The sequence below is a fragment of the Colobus angolensis genome, unplaced genomic scaffold (genome assembly GCF_000951035.1).
Source record: "Colobus angolensis palliatus isolate OR3802 unplaced genomic scaffold, Cang.pa_1.0 Scaffold115, whole genome shotgun sequence".
In the NCBI taxonomy this organism is placed as follows: domain Eukaryota; kingdom Metazoa; phylum Chordata; class Mammalia; order Primates; family Cercopithecidae; genus Colobus; species Colobus angolensis.
In genome coordinates this window covers 1170156-1189575 of record NW_012112586.1, presented here as the reverse complement: position 1 = coordinate 1189575, position 19420 = coordinate 1170156, and positions in this window count along the sequence as shown.

Here is a 19420-nt window from a genome sequence, read left to right as displayed (position 1 = left end):
CTGGAGTCCCAGGGAGGGGCCTCCTGGGAGAGGGAAGTTATCTGCTCAGGTCCTCTCAGGCCTGCACTGGCCAGGGTCATGGCTGAGTTCAGGTGACCCTTCTTTCCTCCCTCCCTGCATCCTTCCTTCCTTCCTTTTCTCATTCATGCTTCCATGTAGTTATTGACCAATGACTGCACCTACCCCATCCATCCACTCAATCATCCACCCACCCATCTATTCATCTATCCACCCATCCATCTACCATCCATCCATCCACCCTCACACACACTTACCCACTTACTTATCTACCTGCTCATCCACCCACCTATCCACCAACTCATCTACCCACCCATTTATTCATCTATCCACCCATTTATCTACCCATCCATCTATTCATCTACCCACCCACCCATTCATCTACCCACCATCCACCCATCCATCCATCCTTCTATTCATCAACCCACTCATACATATATCCATCCACTCATTTACCCACTCATCTACCAACTTGTCTACCCAGCCATTCATCCACCCACCCATCCATTTACTTACCATCTACCCATCCAAAAATCCTTCTGTTCATCCACCCATCCATCCACCCACCCACCCATCCCTCCACTCATCCACTCATCTACTCATCTGTTCACCTATCCATTCTCCATTCATCCATCCATCTTTCCATCCATCCACTAAGAGAAACGTTTTCTGAGTACCTACTGTGTGCCTGACACTAGAGATAAGATAATGAACAGTGCTGACACAGTCCTTGCCTTCCAGGACCTTATAGTCAAGCAGAGCAACATCAGTGAACGTACTAACCGCGAATGGAAGAATGGACAGAGGTGAAAACCTGGGTCTCTGATGAGACTGTTGCGCTGAGTGGAGACTGCCTGCTCCAGACTTCTTGCTGAAGAACCAACTTTTTTTTTGTTGTTTTTGTTTTGTTTTTCTTGAGATGGAGTCTTGCTCTGTTGCCCAGGCTGGAGTGCAGTGACACAATCTCTGCTCACTGCAACCTCTGCCTCCCAGGTTCAAGCGATTCTCCTGCCTCAGCCTCCTGAGTAGCTGGGACCACAGGTGCCGCCACAACGCCCGGCTAATTTTTGTGTTTTTAGTAGAGATGGGGTTTCACCATATTGGCCAGGCTGGTCTCTAACTCCTGACCTCAAGTGATCTGCTCACCTTGGCCTCCCAGAGTGCTGGGATTGCAGGCATGAGACGCTGTCCAGCCCAGCATATTTTAATTCACCATCAGTCTTTCTGTAACTTGAGGCTGAATACATTCCTAATTGTGCTGGTCAACCAAGGATACTGCACCTACACTGCCCCGAAAAAGGAGAGCTTGGGTCCATTGCAGATCTCTCTGTGGAGTCGGACAATGAAACCAGGGCTGGGAGATGGAGGGAACCCATATCCTGGGACAGCACTTAGACCTGGATCCGGCCAAGCCTGAAGGTGGTTTACTTGTAAGCTTCTGAATTACATGAAGGAATACATTAATTTTTTTTTTTGAGATGGGGTCTTGTCCCGTTGCCCAGGGTGGAGTGTGGTGGTATCACAGCTCACTGCAGCCTCAAGCTCCTGGGCTCAAGCAGTCCTCCTGCCTCAGCCTCCTGAGTAGCTGGGACTACAGGCGTGCACCCCCATGCCCACTAATTAAAAAATTATGTTTTTTGTAGAAATGGGATCTTGCTATGTTGCCCAGGCTGGCCTCAAGCAGTCTTCCTGCCTTGGCCTCCCAACGTGCTGGGATTGTGGCATGAGCCACCATGCCCAGCCCTAAGCCATTTTCTGTTGTTTTCTTATGCTTCAAATGAAAATAGTCCAGTCATCTCCTGGAAAGCTCTTCCCAGCCGTTTGTGTTGCAGTGAGGAGGGTCCCGTGCCTCCCTCCTCAGCATCCTCCAGCAGGGCACTGACAGGTGCACCCTTGGCAAGGATGAGCCCTCCACTAACCCTCCACTTCCCACAGATGCCAGAACCCCAGCCAGGGCCCTGTTCCCAGCGTCCCATGTGGTTTGCACTTTTCCTTTAAAGAGCCTGGTTTCTGCTGGAAGAAGTGTGGGGTGTGGGTTTGCCGGGTGGCTAGGACACGACCTCAAACATCAGGTCCATTGGCTTTGTGTAAATCCTCACGCTGGTCCCAGAGGGAGGATGGTTTGCTGGCGAGCTGTTTACTAGCTGGGAGCTTGGGGGCAGCTGAGCATTCGGCAGCAGGTCCGGGAGCACTGAGCTGCGGCGGGCTAGCCACACACCGTGCCAGGAAGGTCCTGGAAACACAGGGCTTGATGAAAAAGGCCGTAGACCGAGATGTGCGGATGCAACATCCTCCTGTAAACTAAAAACACACAGGAAACAGCACTGCACGTCCCACAGGGTCTTGTGCCTGTGGACAAGTGCCAGACGCTGAAGCTGGGGACCCGGCGGGCAGAGGGGAGGCGAGTGGGACGGGGCTGCAGGGGTGAGGTCAGAGGCAGCTGTGGGGACCCTGATAATTCTCTGGAGATGGGGTGGCTGACAGGCGGGACTCTCTGAAACCAAGACCAGGCAAAAGGAGGAGCCTCCTCCTGGGAGCTCGAGGTCCGGGATGGGAGCTTCTAGAAGCCGGGGGTGCTCTAGACAGCTGGTTCTCAAAGTGGGGTCCCCGGAGCACAGCAGCAGCCCCCGGAAGCCTGTTAGGAATGCTAGTTCTGGGGCCCTTCTGGCTCAGAAGCTCCGGGGCAGGCCTGCAATCTCTGCTTTTGCAGGCTCTGGTGGGGTTCTGGCTCCAAAGCACCCCATCGTGACCCTCTCCCCCACATCGCTGGTCCGAGGACAGGGCCTCTCCTGCGGGGACCGAGGCTTGGTGGAGAGTGTTTGCTCAGGCGTCGCTCTGCCGGGAGACTGGCTGGGGGCAGACATAAAACTTGCTCTTACTGTAAGGATGGATGACGTTTCCTAGAACAATTACAACTCATTTTCTGGGGATTCACAGGAAATTAAATTAGAGGATGGTCACGAGAGGGAGGAGGCGGTGGGGAGTAACTGGAAGTGCCGTGGCCTGTGCAGACACAGCAGGGCAGCCTGGAGCTAAGACTGGCAGCTTTCAGCTTGCCACGGGCTCGGCACAAGACTGATGGGCTCACCTTTGAGAGGCACCTTGGGGTCCTGGGGTCTGTGCCCACTTGCCTGAGAGGAAAGGGATGGCCTGATGGGTTGCTGGGCTCTGTGGGAGGCTGCTCGCCTGGTCTATTCCCGGAGCCCCTCGGCTCTGAGAGGAGGCGGCCACACCCTGAGTCAGGGCAACGGCCTGATGGGCCCAGGAGGGGCTGCACCCAGACCCCTTGCCTGGCCGGTGTCCTTGGTGACCCACTGCTGACCACCTTGCTGCAAGGGTCCCTCAGCCAGGAAGAGACCCCTGGGCCCCACTCCACTCATCCCTTTATAGAAGGGATACAGAAATAAGAGACTATTTTCTTATTTCTTCTAAAGAATATTTTCTTATTTTAGAAAAACTCTAGAATTTATAACTAATTACAACTTTATTAAAATGAATAGCATAGTTGTGATGTATAATTACTATTTACAATTGTAACTGAAAAAATGGAAGAATATTTTCTTATTACAGATGAAACAGAAAAGCAAAATTAAAGCATGAAAAAAGTCTTTGTAAACTCACTAGTGATACGTAATCACTGTGGTATTTAGGTATGTTTATTTCAAACCTTTTTACATGCATATACAAATACATATTTTTTACTAGGTAGAATTATAGTTTATATACTCTAAAGGCAAAAATTACCTTTGTTGAGGTACAATTTATGTACAATAAAATGTGCATTTAAAAAAGCATTTTTTCTGCCAGGCACAGTGGCTCGTGCCTGTAATCCCAGCTCTTTGGGAGGCCAAAGTGGGAGAAGTGTTTGAGGCCAGGAGCTCGAGACCAGGCTGGGCACCATGGCAACAAAAAAAATGAAAAATAAAAAATTAGCTGGGCACGGTGGTCCCAGTGACTCGGGGAGGCTGTGATGGGAGGGTCAGGAGCCCAGGAGTATGAGGCTGTGCTGAGCTCAGAACCCGCCTCCTTCTCCCCCACCCCAACCCCTCCCCCCAGACTCCAGCCTGGGCAACAGAACGAGACCCCCGGAAAGTGTTGGTTTCTGACTTTTTTTCGTTTTTGAAATCATTTCCAGCTGGCCCAAGTCAAGACATAATGCAGATGTCCCCAGCTGTCCCTGAGAACATTTCCTGTTCCTTGATCTGTGGCCTGTGGTTCTCCCCCTACCTGCTCCTCCTAAACGTGGGGCCGCGGCTGCCCCTCCCTTTCGTGACCTTGCGATTGTATGACCCCAGGTCGGGTTCTCCCTTGAGATTTAGGGCCACAGATGTACCCACTGGCCAGTTGAAGGCCAGCTGTGCTGCCGAACGCCTCTCGATCTGGGTTTGTGACGTTTCCCTGTGATTAAATCCAGGGAATCCAGTTTTGGTGAGAGAACCACCGAAGCAGCACTGTTCCCTGCTCGGAGACGCACCCACTTTACACGTGTAGAGTGGCGAGTCTGACAAAAGCAGCCACAGGCAGCCCCTGCCCAGGGAGCCAGACATTTCCATCCACCCAGAGGGCAGCGTTCAGCCTAGGACCATGTGGGCCTGCGCCCTGGGCCGCGCCTGCCTCTCCTGCGTTCCGTGTCTGGCTTCTCCCGCGGCTGCAGCCTGCGTTCTGTGTCTGGCTTCTCCCGCGGCTGCAGCCTGCGTTCCGTGTCTGGCATCTTGTGTGGTTACCACCCTGAGTTCCATGCCTGGCTTCTCTCACTCAGCGAGTGTCCTCCGTGTCTCTGAGTTGCGCCCGTGCTGTTGTGTGTAAATACCATTCTGAGAGCTGTTGTTTGTTTAGGGACATATCATGGACTTGTTTTCAGCTTAACATTTGTGCCATTCATGTGCCCTGGCGAGCCTCCCACCCCCAAAGTGACTGATGTGCCATGGGTATTCTCGGGTTTCTACTCTTCTTGCTGTCGCCAGTGCAGCCAGAGCACCAAGCAGGAAGCTCTGCTGAGTTCTTGGCTTCAGCTAACGTGTGAGACCCAGGGCACGAGCTCCAGTCCCTCTTACCACCACAAAGGACAGCACATTTCCAGCTCAGGGTACTGTGGCCAACACCTTGCTATGTGGCTGTGGCCAGTGTCAGCGCGAATCTCAGCTGCTCCAGGCCCTTGCTGTGGGCTTGGGGCCGGCGCTTTACCTCTCTGGCCTCAGTTTCCTTATCTGTTAACAGGGTTGGTGAGAGAATGAATGAGAAGGCGCGCACGAAGCGGGGCACAGCCTGCCCCAATCCAGGTAGCTGCCGTTATTGCTAATGGTGGTCCCAGCAGAGCCACAGTTGCTGAACAGTCCTGCAGAGATGTCCCCTTGGGTACAGGGCCCCCAGGGAGGAGCTGGGAACAGAAGGCAAAGCAGCTGGATCCACCCATGCCTGCAGCTTGCTCTTTGCTTAACTGGTTGTTAGAGTTGCCTGTGCTGTGGCCGACAGGATGCTCACAGCTCAGGAAAGGGCAGGGAGAAGGAAGCTCTGTCCTTGGTGGGTGGCCTCAGTGGCTTTGGTGGGCAAAGGTTCTCTTTCTGCAGAGCCATGTCTATGTGAGCTGGGGGCCTGGCCTGGCTCTTCAGGACTGGCTGGAACTGACTGGCACAGCAGGGCCTGGGAGTGGGGCTGGCAGGGCAGGCCCTTCCTTCTCTGTCATCCACCACCTGCTGCAGGGAATGGGTGAGAGTTCAAGCCCCTGGGGGGGTCACCTGCAGGTCAATGGAAGGAGGAGATGCTCCTCGTCAAGGCTGCCCCAGCTTGAGTCCTTCCTTGAGATTAGGGCTGCAAACATGCGTACACACGTGTGCACACATACACACCATGCACACACACGTTCATGCACACACACATCCATGCATGCACACAATCCATGCACACATGTGCACACATCCGTGCACATACACATGTACACATACATCCATGCACACGCATCCACACACATCCATGCGCACGCACTTCCATGCACAGACACATCCATGCATGCACAGACATGCATACCCATGCATGCACACATACATCCATGCACACACACACACCCCTCACTCTCTTGGTCATGTGAGGGCACGGTGAGCAGGTGGCTGTCTACCAGCCAGGAAACAGGCCCTCCCAGGCCTGGGGAGCTCGTGTTTCGTGGGGACAAAGCCTGAGTTTGGAAGGTGACAGTTTCTGGGGGCGGGGGTGGGATTTCGGCTGCACAGAGATATGACTGCTCTTAATGCTGCTAAACTGTGCACTTACAAATGTTACGATGGTGAGTTTTCTGTTATTAGATGAAATTAATATGTATGATTATATGTGTTCAATATCTGTATAAAATGCATATGACATGTATTATTATACATATAATTTCACACAGTTAAAAAATGAAAACAGAGACGAAGCCAGCGCAGCTGCTGAAACGTAGAAGGACTCAGCAGACTTGCAGCTCCGCAGGTCTCCGTCACAGCCACTGCGGGAAGCTTCCTCACTGTGGGGAGGGCCTGTGGGTCTCGGGGTGCACACTCGTTCCGGCCCACGGGTGCCCCTGCATTCTGTGGGGCTTTGGGGGTGTCTGTTGGGTGCATGTGGACACCACGGCTCTGAAAGGTCTCGTGTTGGGCACTGCTGGGTTTGCAGGGAGTGTGGGCTCCAGGGAGGGCAGGTGTCGGCCCCAAGGGGAGAGCTGGCGGAGGGACCTGCCCCATCCCCAACAGCCACGCCGAGTCCTCATGTTGTACACCGTCTTCGTCTTTGTGCCTTTTACACACTCAGCAACATGCAACAACTCCCTGACACACCCTAACATACTCTCCCGTCACTAGTGCACACATAGCACACATGCTCGCACACTCACCCTGCACAACTGAAGTGGTACGCTCATTCAGTGCGCGCTCACACCCAGCACAGCACATACACACACAGTACACACACCCAGCACAAACTCACACAGCACACACCCTCAGCGCATACACCCAGCACAACTGAGCACATACATAGTACACACACCGCACACAACTCTCACACTCAGTACACACACCCCATGTTATGCCCAAACCGTTTATTCCCCGAAGAAGACCACCAGAGTCCAGAGTCAAAGCCAAGCGGCAAGGATCTTTATTGCAGGTTCGAACCTGGAACCCTCACACTAGTCGTGGGACAAGCGGAAGAGTTGCCTGCCAGGCTCGGGATAGTACTTTTATAATCTGGGGTAAGCAGGTACAGAGTCATAGGGGGCTTTTACACAATTCAGATTTGGGATTGGCTCACATTTGAACAAGGCAACTTGGCTGATTATGATTGGTTCCCGCCATTTCTGATATTTCAGTTACTCTTTTGAAACACTGATGTCGTCTATCAGGGGCTTGCAGGGCAGGGCTCGTTTACCCGGCCTGTTTATCCAGTCTGTTCTGGTTCCTGGTTTCCTGGAATTGTTTGTCTGAGCTAGTCCTGGGGGCTGTTTTTGCCCTATTCCACCTTGTTGCTAGGTTTAGCAACGGGGTGTGTACACACTTTACAAAAGGCTTTGATGTGAAATATTCTTGTGGTATGCCCTTTCACCCACACAACTCACAGCACACACACACTCAGCACACACACCCAGCACAACTCACACAGCACACACAGCACACACCCCCCGCACAACTCACACAGCACACACACACACACACTCAGTGCACATACCCAGCACAATTCACACAGCACACAGTACACACAGCACAACTCACGCACACATGCAGTACACACACTCAGCACATGTACACACTCAGCACACGTTCACTCACACCCTGCACAGCTCAGCACACACACACGCAGCAGACGGCACACGCTCTCACATGCTGGTGGCAGCCGTCAGCCTTGGGGGCTGGAGGGTGTGGAGGAGGCGGGCGGTGAGCGCTGGGTGCTGGGGTCCATGCCCTTCCAAGCCCCTGCATAGCGGCCACCTTGGCTGGCGGGGACTGGAGGGTGTGAGGAGCGAGGCCGCCGGCACGGGCGCGTCCCTTCACTGTTTCCACCTCGTGTGCCTGCCACGCTGTTTTCCTGCCTCTGGTGACGTCTGTCCCCGCCCCAGTGACGGGGCCGCCTCCGACAGCCTGGCCGCGGTGCCTGCACCTCCACTCCTCCTGTCCCTGCACCCTTCAGGCCTGGGAGCCCCGGGGGGCTGACCTTGACCTTCCCACCTGCCCAGGTGTGGCTGGGACAGCACCGCAGCTGTGGCGCCCCTGGGTGGGCAGGAGGGCTGGAGAGTGTGCGGTGTGCAGTGTGAGCCTCGCGTGGCTTGTGTGATGTGCTTCCCGTGTGGTGTATTGCATACGCGTGTGCTGTGTGGTTGAATGTGTGGTGTGTGTATTGTGTGTGTCATGGTGTCATGTTGAATGTGTGTGGCATGTGTGTTGTGTGTGTAGCGTGTGTCACGTTGAGTGGTGTGTGTATCGTGTGTTGCATGTGTGGCGTGTGGTGCATGGCTGAACATGTGCTGGTGGAGGCAGCTGTGGCCGCTGACCCTCTGCCCCTGGGCGGCAGGAGGAAAGCCTTGACTCTGAGCCCTCCCTGGTACGCAGGTTCTGCAGGGTCCATGCGGGTGGGAAGTCGGTTGACTCTGCTCTCAACAGTTGAGTATTTCTGGAGAAGGTGGTAGTGGCCCAGGGTGTTGGTGGGAGAGGGGCTCACGATGGGAAATTCTGGGGAAGGAGCTAAGGGTGGTGCAGGTGCACAGTGTGCCCTCGATAAGTGCCTGGGGAATGAATGCGTGGAGCCACATGGTTGTCCTCGGGTGTACAGTGCGTGGAGCCGTGTGGCTGTCCTCGGGTGTACGGTGCGTGGAGCCGCGTGGCTGTCTGGGATGTACGGTGCGTGGAGCCGCGTGGCTGTCTGGGATGTACAGTGTGTGGAACTGCGTGGCTGTCATCAGATGAACAGGAGCAGGGCTGGGTGTCCCTGCATCTCCCTGGTGTTCCTCTCCTCCTCTCACTCTCTGTGGCTGCAGTTTCTCCTTTCCCTGGGTTCCCTGAGAGCCTAGCCTCTTGGATCTGCCTCTCCCACGCACTGCTCCCTTTTACCTGACAAAGAGCTCAAATCTCCCATCCTAACAACAGAAAACGTCACCCCAGGTCTCATTTTTCCTCCAAACACAAAACCGTCCCCCTTTATGTTACTTAGGAGTCATTGGGTTGCTAGTGATAGAAAAACAAACCAAAACTGATTGGGGCAATCGGGAGTGTGTTGACTCCTGTTGGTAACTGCCTTCAGGGGTGGCTTGATCCAGGGCTCAAACGGCCAGCTCTGCTTTCTCTGGTTTGGCTCCACGTTTGGGCCTGTGTGGTAGCCCCTGGTGGCTTCAAGCTCTTGTCACCACAACTTCCAGCCTCTGAGAGTCTTCCCCATCCCACGAGTGTCCCGAGAGTCGTTCCGGTCAGAATATTCTTGGTTGGTGCTCCTCACCGAGCCAGGGTGAGGGCTGAGTGTCAGTGTCACACGGTGCCACTTTCTCCTTTCCAGCCAGCTGCCTTTGCTTTTCTTTCCTGGCATCACGGCGCTGGTGATCAGAGATCCAGTGCTGGGCTGAGACGGCGTGATACACACTCACCTGGCTGTGCTTCTGTCTGGAGGAAAGCGTTCGTCTCTCACTGTTGAGTGCGATGCCAGCCGTGGGTGTTTTGTCGATGCTCCTTATTGAGCTGGGGGAGCACCTCTCTGTTTCTTCTGAGAGTTTTGGTCATGAATCCATGTTGAATTTTATCACATGCTTTTTTCCTGTGAGATTGTGTGATTTTTTTTTTCTTGAGCCTGTTAGAATTGTGGATTATATGGACAGATTTAAAAATAATTGAACAAGACTTGTGTCCCTGGGTTAAACGTTAAACGCCTCTTGTATGTGGCATATGATTCTTTTCGTATATTGTAGAATTTGCTAATATTTTATTAAGGATTTTTGCATCTCTATTCATAAGAGATATCGGTCTAATTTTTTTGGTACTATTTTTATCTAGTTTGGTATCTGGGAGCTATTAATCCATAAAATGAACTAGAACATGTTCCCTACTTTTCTGTTTGCTGGAAGAGTTGCATAGAATTGGGCTAAATGTTTATTTAAATGTGTGGTAAAATTTGCCAAACAATCTGGGCTTGGAGATTCCTTTATTAGGAGTTTTATAATTATGTATTACATTTCCTTCATAGTTACAGGGATAGTCACACTGTTTCATGTTGGGTAGGTTGTGGTATGCTGTGTTTTCTGAGGAATTGGTCTATTTCAACTAGGTTGTCAAATATTTCCCTATTCTTTTTTTAAAAAAAACTAGGGTCTCACTCTGTCCCCCAGGCTGGAGAGGGCAGTGGTGCAATCACAGCTTACTGCAGCCTCAATCTCCTGAGCTTAAGTGATCCTCCTACCTCAGCCTCCAAAGTAGCTGAGACTACGGGCAGCTACCACCTGGCTAATTTTTAAACTCTTTTTGGTAGGCAAAGGGTCTCCTTATGTTGCCCAGGCTGGTCTCAAACTCCTGGACTGAAGTGATCCTCCCGTCTCAGCCTCCCAGAGTGCTGGGATCACAGTCGTGAGCCCCGTGCCCAGCCGCCCTTGTTCTTTTCATGTTTTTATCTGTGGGGTTGGTAGCAGTATCTCCTTCATTCCTGATACTTGTGATTTGTGTCTTTTTTTGTTGTTGTTGTCATTTTTGCTACATGTTCACCCTTTTAAATATTTTTAAAGACACCAGCTCTTGGACTTTCTGTGGTGTTTCTCTGCTTTGCTTTCAGTGATTTCCATCATTTTTTCTTCCCTTTTGTCTGCTTGCATTGGGTTGATTTTGTTCTTCTGTAATTTCTCGAGGTGGGAGCTGTGATGATTGATTTGATTAGGCTCGTGCTGGAGCTTGTTAATTTTTGTGTTGTGCTCCCTGTTGTTTCCGGATTACCAGCTTCTTCGGTCCAAGTGTGGGATCAAAGAGGCAAAAAGAAAACCCAAAGCCCTCACCACCACGTCATCCTTTGGGCCCTGAGGTCCCTCGCCAGCCTGCTTTCTTCTCTCCACCTGGCAGAGTTTCTCATACAGAGTTTTCTGCCTTACTTAGTGGGCTGAATAGGGAACAGACCTCTGCTCTGTCTTCCCAGGAGCAGGAGACCCTCCCACTGACTTTTGACATCAAGCATTGGCGTGATCCCTGGGGCTGACTTCCCTCTTGTCAGGGTCTGGCTCTATTTATTCCACCTGGATCACGTGCCAATATAAAATTCTATGTCATCTCTTCCTGAAACACAGTCTACTATCTCCATGTACTGAAGGGGTGGCCTGCCCCTCACACCTGTGGGCGTTTCTCGTTAGGTGGAACCAGAGACTTGAGAAAAGAAATGAGACACAGAGACAAAGTATAGAGAAAGACAAAGGGGGCCCAGGGGACCGGCGCTCAGCACGCAGAGGACCCGCGCCGGCCCCGTCTCTGAGTTCCCTCAGGATTTATTGATCATTATCTTTACCATCTTGGAAAAAGGGAAGTGGCAGGATAATAGGATCATCGGAGGGAGAAGGTCAGCAGTAAGACATATGAATAAAAATCTCCCTGACATAAGTTTAAGGAAAAGTGCTGTGCCTTGATATGCATATGCAGACATCTCCATAAACCTTTTCAGTGCATAAAGAGCAGCATTGCTAGCATGTCCCACCTTCAGCCCTAAGGCGGTTTTCTCCTTTCTCAGTAAATAGAACATACAATTGGGTTTTACACGGAGATATTCCATGGCCCAGGGAAGGGCAGGAGACAGATGTTTTTCTCTATCTCAACTGCCAAGAGGCCTTCTTTCCTCTTGTACTGGTCCTCCTCAGCACAGACCCTTCACGGGTGTCAGGCTGGGGGATGATCAGGTCTTTCCCTTCCCACGAGGCCATATTCAGACCATCACATGGGGAGAAACCTTGGACAATACCGAGCTTTCCTAGGCAGAGGTCCCTGCGACCTTTGGCAGTGTACGTGTCCCTGGGTACTTGAGATTAACAGAATGGTGATGACTTTTCACAAGCAAGCTGCCTTCAGGCACTTGTTTAACAAAGGCACACCCTGCACAGCCCCCAATCCGTTAAACCTTGAGTCACCACAGCACAGGTCTCTTGTAAGGACAGGGTTGGGGGTAGGGTCACAGATTAACAGTATCTCAAATACAGAACAAAATGGAGTCTCTTATGTCTGCTTCTTTCTCTATAGACACAGTAACAGTCTGATCTCTCATTTCCCCACAATGTACAGATTAATCCTTCTTTCATGTCAGGTGAATTTTTTTGTGTGATAGCTTTAAATAGCTCTCCTGTTTTACTTTGGAAATTTTCTTTCTTAGGGGCACCTATTCTCTCTGTGCGGACTTATCTTTGTGTGGATTCTGAATAATTCATTATCGTTTTTTCTGTTGCTTCACCCTATGTATTAAAAAAATTTTTGGCTGGGTGTTGTGGCTTATGCCTGTAATCCTAGCACTTTGGGAGGGTGAGGCAGGTGGAGTGGTCAAGCCCAGGAGTGTGAGACCGGCCCAGGCAACACAGTGAGACCCAATCTCTCCGAAACGCATGAGCCCAGCATGGTGGCGTGCACCTGTGGTCCCAGCTACTTGGGAGGCTTAGGCGGGAGGATCACCTGAGCCCAGGAGGTCAAGGGTGCAGGGAGCTGAGAATGTGCCCTACATTCCAGCCTGGGTGACACCGCAAGACCCTGTGTCAAAAACTGAAAACCATCTCGAATCAGCGCCCCCGCCACAAGCATTTTTTCTTCGTCGGCAGCTCCGTGTTCAGCTGCACTTACTCTGGTTTCCGCCCCTTTGGGTTTTCTCATTAGTTTTATATTAGTGTTTTTGGAGCGTTCTTTCGTTTATTCGACGCTGTGATTGGTCGTTTTCATTTCATTCTGTTAAAAGTTTACCAGCTTCGATTCTTCTGAAGTGGGAGGTGCCTGCGGAAGCAATCTTCTATTCCTGGGGCTGTGTTTTCTCCCGGAATGGAAGGTCTTGTCGGCAACCTCTGCTTCCTCTCTTTTCTTTCCCTTTCTTTTCTTTCTCTCTCCCTTCCTCCCTCCCTCTTTTCTTTTTTTTCTTCTTTCCTTCCTCCCTCCCTCCCTCCTTTTCTTACACATCTGAAGAGCCGCTGCGTTATTTTGTTTCTTTTGAATATGTAGCAAGTCCCCAGTCCCCCTGTCCTCATTGGGTCAGACCCAGTCAATTATCCCCGTTCCCTTCACGGCTTCTGACCTCCCTCTGAGCCACTTCGGAGTTGGCGGGAGGGAGGGAGGGCTGTGGTCAGCTGAGCCCTGGCGTCGGCTTTGCTGCTGAGAACAGGATCCCTTGCTTCCTGCAGCCCCCAAAGCCAGACAGAGAGACAGAGGTGTGAGCACTGCCCAGGAGGCTGCTTTCGTTTCTGTGGGGACATCAGGACCACTCACCAGACACCCCCAGGAAGTCCAACCATCTTCAAAGCCCTGTAAGCGTGGCCCGGCGATGATGTGCTCGGGTGGGGAGCATGTGCAGGGCGCAGGCCGGGCAGCTACCACTTCCCCGCCCAGGAAATACCAGCTGGTCGACTTGGGTTAGCGCAGACGAGCCATTTAACTTAATTTTAAAATGACTGTGGGGCACTGGAAAGAGCAAGAAGAAACCACAAACAAGACTCCCCATCTTATTTGTCCCTGAGCAGTTAACTGTGCATCTTACCAAGATTGTCAGTTTAGTTAACTTTGGCCGCCAGAGGAGGCTGTTCTTACCGACACGACAAGCACCGCGGCTGTGCCAGCCTCTGAGTTCCAACTCGGGTCACGCGGGCGTGGCTTCCTGGCGCATGAAGGCTCTCTGAGCTCAGGGAGGCTCTGAGCCTGCATCCAGGATGCAGCCTTTGCCACTCTGTCTTACTCCACCTCCATCTCAGACCCCCCGGGCTACCAGGCAGGGCTGCCTCCTGCATCCGTGGAGCCCCAGTGCCTGTGAGGGTGTCCAGACCTCACTCTGTGGGGCCATGCATGAATCCAGGCATAGAGGAAATGTAGCTGGGCTTCTCTAAGCTGAGACAAGTGAAGATGAAGAGGCCCCCACGTACTCAATTCCTATAGGTGGGAGGCCAGGGCACCAGACAAAGGCGTGAGCTGCAAGCACAGGCATCTCCTACGGAAAAAGCGGCTCACACCAGAGCCTGGGCCCCAGAGGGAGGAGCCACGTGCCCAGGAGACCACACCTCAGGGAGCAGGACCGCTGTGGCCAGGGGACACCCCCAAGCCGGGACCTGACGACAGGCCCGAGGGGCCTCGGGATGTCAAAGTGCCTCGTGTTGCCCCCGCCGTGGCCGTCCTGGCTGTCCCAACCTATGTCGGGCTTGAGTGTGGTGGCAGGTTCCTAGATGAGGAGGAACCGCACTGAGAAGCCTCCTCTGCATCTGAACCCGCCGCTGGTCACAGAAACATGGACTCTGATTGGTGGGTTTGTTTTTTTGAGCCGCCCATCATGAGCCACACTCTGCTGAACTTTGATCTCGACGCCTGATCAGATGGGGCTCTGGTGGTCTAGGGAGGGGAGGATGCGGTTTTATGAGAGGAAGGGACTCGCTGGGGCCGGGGGTGGGCTGCTGGATTCTCCGACCCCGGGCCCTGACAATTCTCCTCTGTCCATGCATTGGTGGGACTGTGACTGGGCAGCACCTCCCCTCCCAGGATGGTCTGTGTCCCTGGCCCTGGGTCTCGGTGGCCTTTGATTTGTTGTGGCTGGTAGAACGTGGTGGAAGGGGTGTGGGGCCTTCAGACGCCTCTCCGCTGGGCCGTGGCTCTCTTGAAACAGTGCCTTGCACCTACTGCGAAAGGAACGGGCCTGACCTACAGGAAGGTGAGGGTGGTGTGCGGAATTTCTCCACAGGAGCCCTGGAACCTGAGGACGTGCCCCGTGTGGCACAGTTGAACTCCAAGGGTGGGGGGTCATCGGGGTGCCTTGCCTACTCACTAGCCCTTCAGAGCCGGGAGAATTGGCCATGCTGTTTCTGGTTGGAAGACGCGAAGGGCTCTTGAGGGGAAGATGCAGGAAGCCTTCAGGAGCCGAGAGGGGACCCAGCTGACAACCCGCAAGGAGGCCGGGAGCTCAGTCCTGCCGCTGCAGGCCCCCCATGAGCGTGCAGGCGGGTTCTTCCCCAGAGCCTGCAGAACACACCTGCCCTGCCGGCACCTGGACTCCAGCCTGTGAGCCCTGAGTGGCACATCCACCCACACCATGGCTGACTCCTGGCCATGGAAGCTGCGAGGGGATGAACTGGCTTTGCTCTGAGCCGCTAGGTATGGTGCTCATCAGAAACAGAGAACTAAGTCAGGAGGCCGTGCGGAGGACAGCCCAGGCCACAGTGATGGCCAGACCCACCTGCCAGCTGCAAGGAGCCGTCTGCTGCCCAGCCTGGCCAGCCCTGCTGTGATCATGGTGGTCCCATGAGCCGGCCCAGGGAGCCCCCATGGACCCAGAGAATTGGGAGGACCAGGAGCCTAGTGCTGCTTTAACCTGCTGCATTTCGGGTGGTTTATTTTGTGTGTTGTGTGTGGGCCCATCGTGGCACGTGGGATTCTGCCCAGCAACTGCTCTGTGTTCTGAGACACTAAAGGCCATGTTAGGCTGGAGGTGGGGGCCGGGATGGGGGAGATGGGGATGAGAAGTTGGGGGAGGGAGAGGAGGGAGAGAAGGAGGAGGAGGAGGGAGGGTGGTGCTGCTCACTGGGCAGCCAGGCTCGGTGCACAGAGAAGCTTCCCTCAGTGACTAAGCCGGGCCAGGAAAGGCTGGTTCCAGGGAATGAGCCGTCTGCTCTGGCGTCTTGCTATCCCCGCTCCGTCACCTCCCCAGCTCTGTCCTGATTTCACACAAACCCATCATTCCATTTTATTCCAGAGATGAAATCAATTCTTCAGCTCACCCTGTGCCCATCCAGAGCACGGCCTGAGGGCGCGGGTGGGTCCCTCCCTGCCCGGCGTGGGGGCACCTGGAGCTGTGCTTCTCTCTCGAGGCCTCCCTGCCTGGTGAGGGGCTGTGCTGTGTCCCTGGGGTCTGTCTCCCGGCATTTTTCGTATTCCATGGGATTCCATCATCTTGACCGTGAAGGACACACGGACCCGGGTCCTGGCCCATCTGACCAGCTCAGCGCAGGCCTGGGCTGCCTGTTCGCCCGCGTCTGTCCGTCCTTCTGTCCGTCCATCTGTCCGTCTGCCGGCCACGACTCTTCCACCCTCGGGGACATGTTTTCCCCCTCTGCTGAGCCTGCATGAAGACGTGTGTGCTCGGCCGACGTCTGCAGTGTAGACACAGCTCACTTCTGGTGTGTGCAGTGTGGACGCTGTTCTGTGCCTGGTGTTACGATGTGTCTGGTGTAGGTGCAGTTCTCTGGCTTGTTTGTGGTGTGCGCAGTGTAGACGCTGTCCCAGTGGGGCTCGGAGGGAACTGCCTGGCATAGTGTGAGGGGCGAGGCGTGGTGGGGGTGGGGCCATTCCTGCGGAGTCAAGCAGAGATCGGCGGTGGGGGCCGCTTCGCGGAGGGAGTCGGGGCCGGGCCTGTCCTTCTGCGGACGGAGCACTGAGGCACCGACGGCTGGAGCGATGGAGGAGTCGAGGGCAGGGCCTGGAGAGGCCCTTTTCCCTTTTAAATCATTGCGCGCAGGTTCCATGCGATGGGCGGCGCCCGTCTCCCCGGGGCAGTTCCGTGGGTTGTGATGATTGTTCCAGCAGCGTCTCCACCGCCCTCTGCGCAGCTCGCCCCGCCCTTCCCAGCGCCTCTCCTGGCCCGGGGCAGCCGCTCGTCTGCACAGCACGGCGGAAGCTGGTATACACATGTAACAAACCTGCGCGTTGTGCACACGTACCCTCGAACTTAAAGTATAATCAACAATGAAAAAAAACCTTTTTACTTTGATGCACTTTTAGATTCCCAGGATGTTGCAAAGAAAATGCAGACAGAACCCGTGCCCTCTGCTCAGCTCACACGGTCCCAGGCAGCCTCGGCTCCGACCCTGCTGGGCGTGGGGTGAGCAGGTGTGCGGGTTCCGAGGGCACGCTGTGCGCTTGCCTGGGCCGGCTCCCTGCGTCCTGGTCCCTCAGGCTGTCTCCTGCCCTGAGGCCGCTCCTCTCCGCCAAGAGCCGTTTCAGGCACAGGCCCCGCAGAGGCTGCCTCTCACTCGCGGGGCATCTGGGCTGCTTGCAGCTCTGGACTGTTGTGAATAAAGCCGCTGTATTTTACTGTAAGTCTTTGGGGACGTGTCTTCATGCCCCTTGGGTGAATCCAGGTGTGGGATTGCCGGGCCGGGGAGCTGTGAGTTACCTTTCTAAAGAGGTGGTGGCCCATGGTGGCTCCAAGTGCCTGTGGCCTCATGCTCCCGCCAGCAGTGGGTGGGCGTGAGGGGTGCTCCGAGGCTTGCCCGTGTGCCAGTGGGTGCGTTAGCCAGTCCGGCCGCCGTGGCTTTCCTCTGCAGCCCGCGGTGCCTGCTGATGTTGCGCCTTTTCTGTGTGCTTGTTGGCCACGCACATGTCGAGGGGCCGTTCTGACAATGGACTTCGGGGCTCAGGGACACACGTGTCCAGCGGGCAGATCAGCCTTTCTCTTTTCCCCACAGACCTCAGTACAGCTGTGCGCCTCAAAGGACTCGGGGAAGTTTCTGGGTCTATTTGGGCAATAGGAGAAGGTCATGGGCTGTCTCTCCAAAATTCGTGTCCACCCAGAACCCTCGAATGAGACATATTTAAAGAGAAGGCCTTAGCCGATGGAACATTAAGATGAGGGCCCCTGAATCCGAGGCTGGTGTCCCTGCAGGGTGACCTGAGGATGCGGCGTGGAGGAGACACATGGGGGTGGGGCGGGGAACAGGCCACCGGCAGCAGAGAGGGGTCAGGCCCAGCGAGGGAGGAGGCAGGAGGAGCCCTGGAGCCCTCAGAGGGAGCCCGGCCGGTACCTGGGCCTTGGACTCTGTTCCTGGGACTGTGAGGGAATCAATTCTGCTGTCTGAAGCGGCCTGCTGTGGTCCTGTGTTACGGCAGCACTGGGCACAAAGACGGGAGGACCTTGTGACTGGGGCTGGGGCAGTCACAAGCCCAGCAGGCTGGTGAGCCAGTGCCTGGCAGGTGGGGAGGACGTGGTGTGAGATGCGGCCTGCGGGCCAGCCAGTGAGCTCCAGCACGGGGCCTGGTTGCCGGACAGCAGTGAACGGCGAACGGTGATTCCTCTAGAAGCCCTCCTTGTGTCTCGGGGCGGGAAGCCGGGCACCCTGCGGGAACAGGCCGCTGCTGTGAGGGAGAGCGCCATGAATGTTAATAAACAAAAGAGCCAATTATCCTTCATTGCAGACAAGTTTCTTTGCAGAAAATTTAGGAAATACAAGAAGCAAAGAAAAATCAAAACCACCCAAGAATGTAACAGGTATGATGTGCTTTCTTCCTAATCCTCAAAGCAAAGCTTTGGAGCCCGTATTATTTCTTCCTTGTTTGAATTAAACACAGTTCAGAAGGAGAAAGTCATTTCCCCAAAGCTGCCCAGCAAGGAGAGGGCGCCCAGGTGTGTCTGCTGCTGCCCCTCTCTGCAGACCCCAGAGCTGTCCCTGCATCCCCCTCAGAGGGGCCCCCACCCTGGAGTCTGCCCTTCACCTTCCACTTGCTTCGACCAGAACTAAACTTGCTTGTGATGAAGATGGGGTGCTTGGGAGACCCCCACGCTCTGTGTGGTTGGGCCCCTGGTCAACACCAGCCTGGCCTGCACCCCTGCTGGGGCCCTTCAAGGGTGCCCCGCCCTTGGAGACAGACCCCCCTGCACGCTGCTTCCTGTGGGACCCACTCTTGAAGTTGGTCTGAGCCATACATGAGACTCATCAGGCGATAGGCATTTTTATTAGAGGCAAAATTAAATTCGGATGCCCATGATCTCTGTCAAGAGCAAAGAAAGGAGAAGAATGACGTGTTTGTTCACTGCTTCCACCAGGAGTGCCTGCTCCCGTAACAGCGGCTCCGAGCCCTGCTTGTCAGGTGCCAATGAACCGTGTCAAACAGACGACGTGGATTTTTCTGAATCTGCTGCAGAGCCAGATTTTAATTGAATCAATGTGAGAAGCAGGCCTGCTATTAAGTTTTATTAAATTCTATTTGCTTGTATCCTTGCCATTTAAAACATGACTGTTTAAAAAGAAAAAAATACTGGGCAGCCAGGCAGGGTGGAAGGTCGCAGGTTTGGGGTCCCATGGATCTGGGTGGGACCCCCGGGTTCGCCTGTGCGACGGTGTGTATTGTGCAGAGTCGTTTTATTCCTCAGAGCCTCTGTTTCTCCTTAATGGACACAGGAGTGCTCAGTACTACTTAAGGTATTTGAAGAATTAAATGGGATTAAAATTTCACCCTTATTTAAACATCTTCCTCCCTCCCTCGTCCTCCTCCGTCCT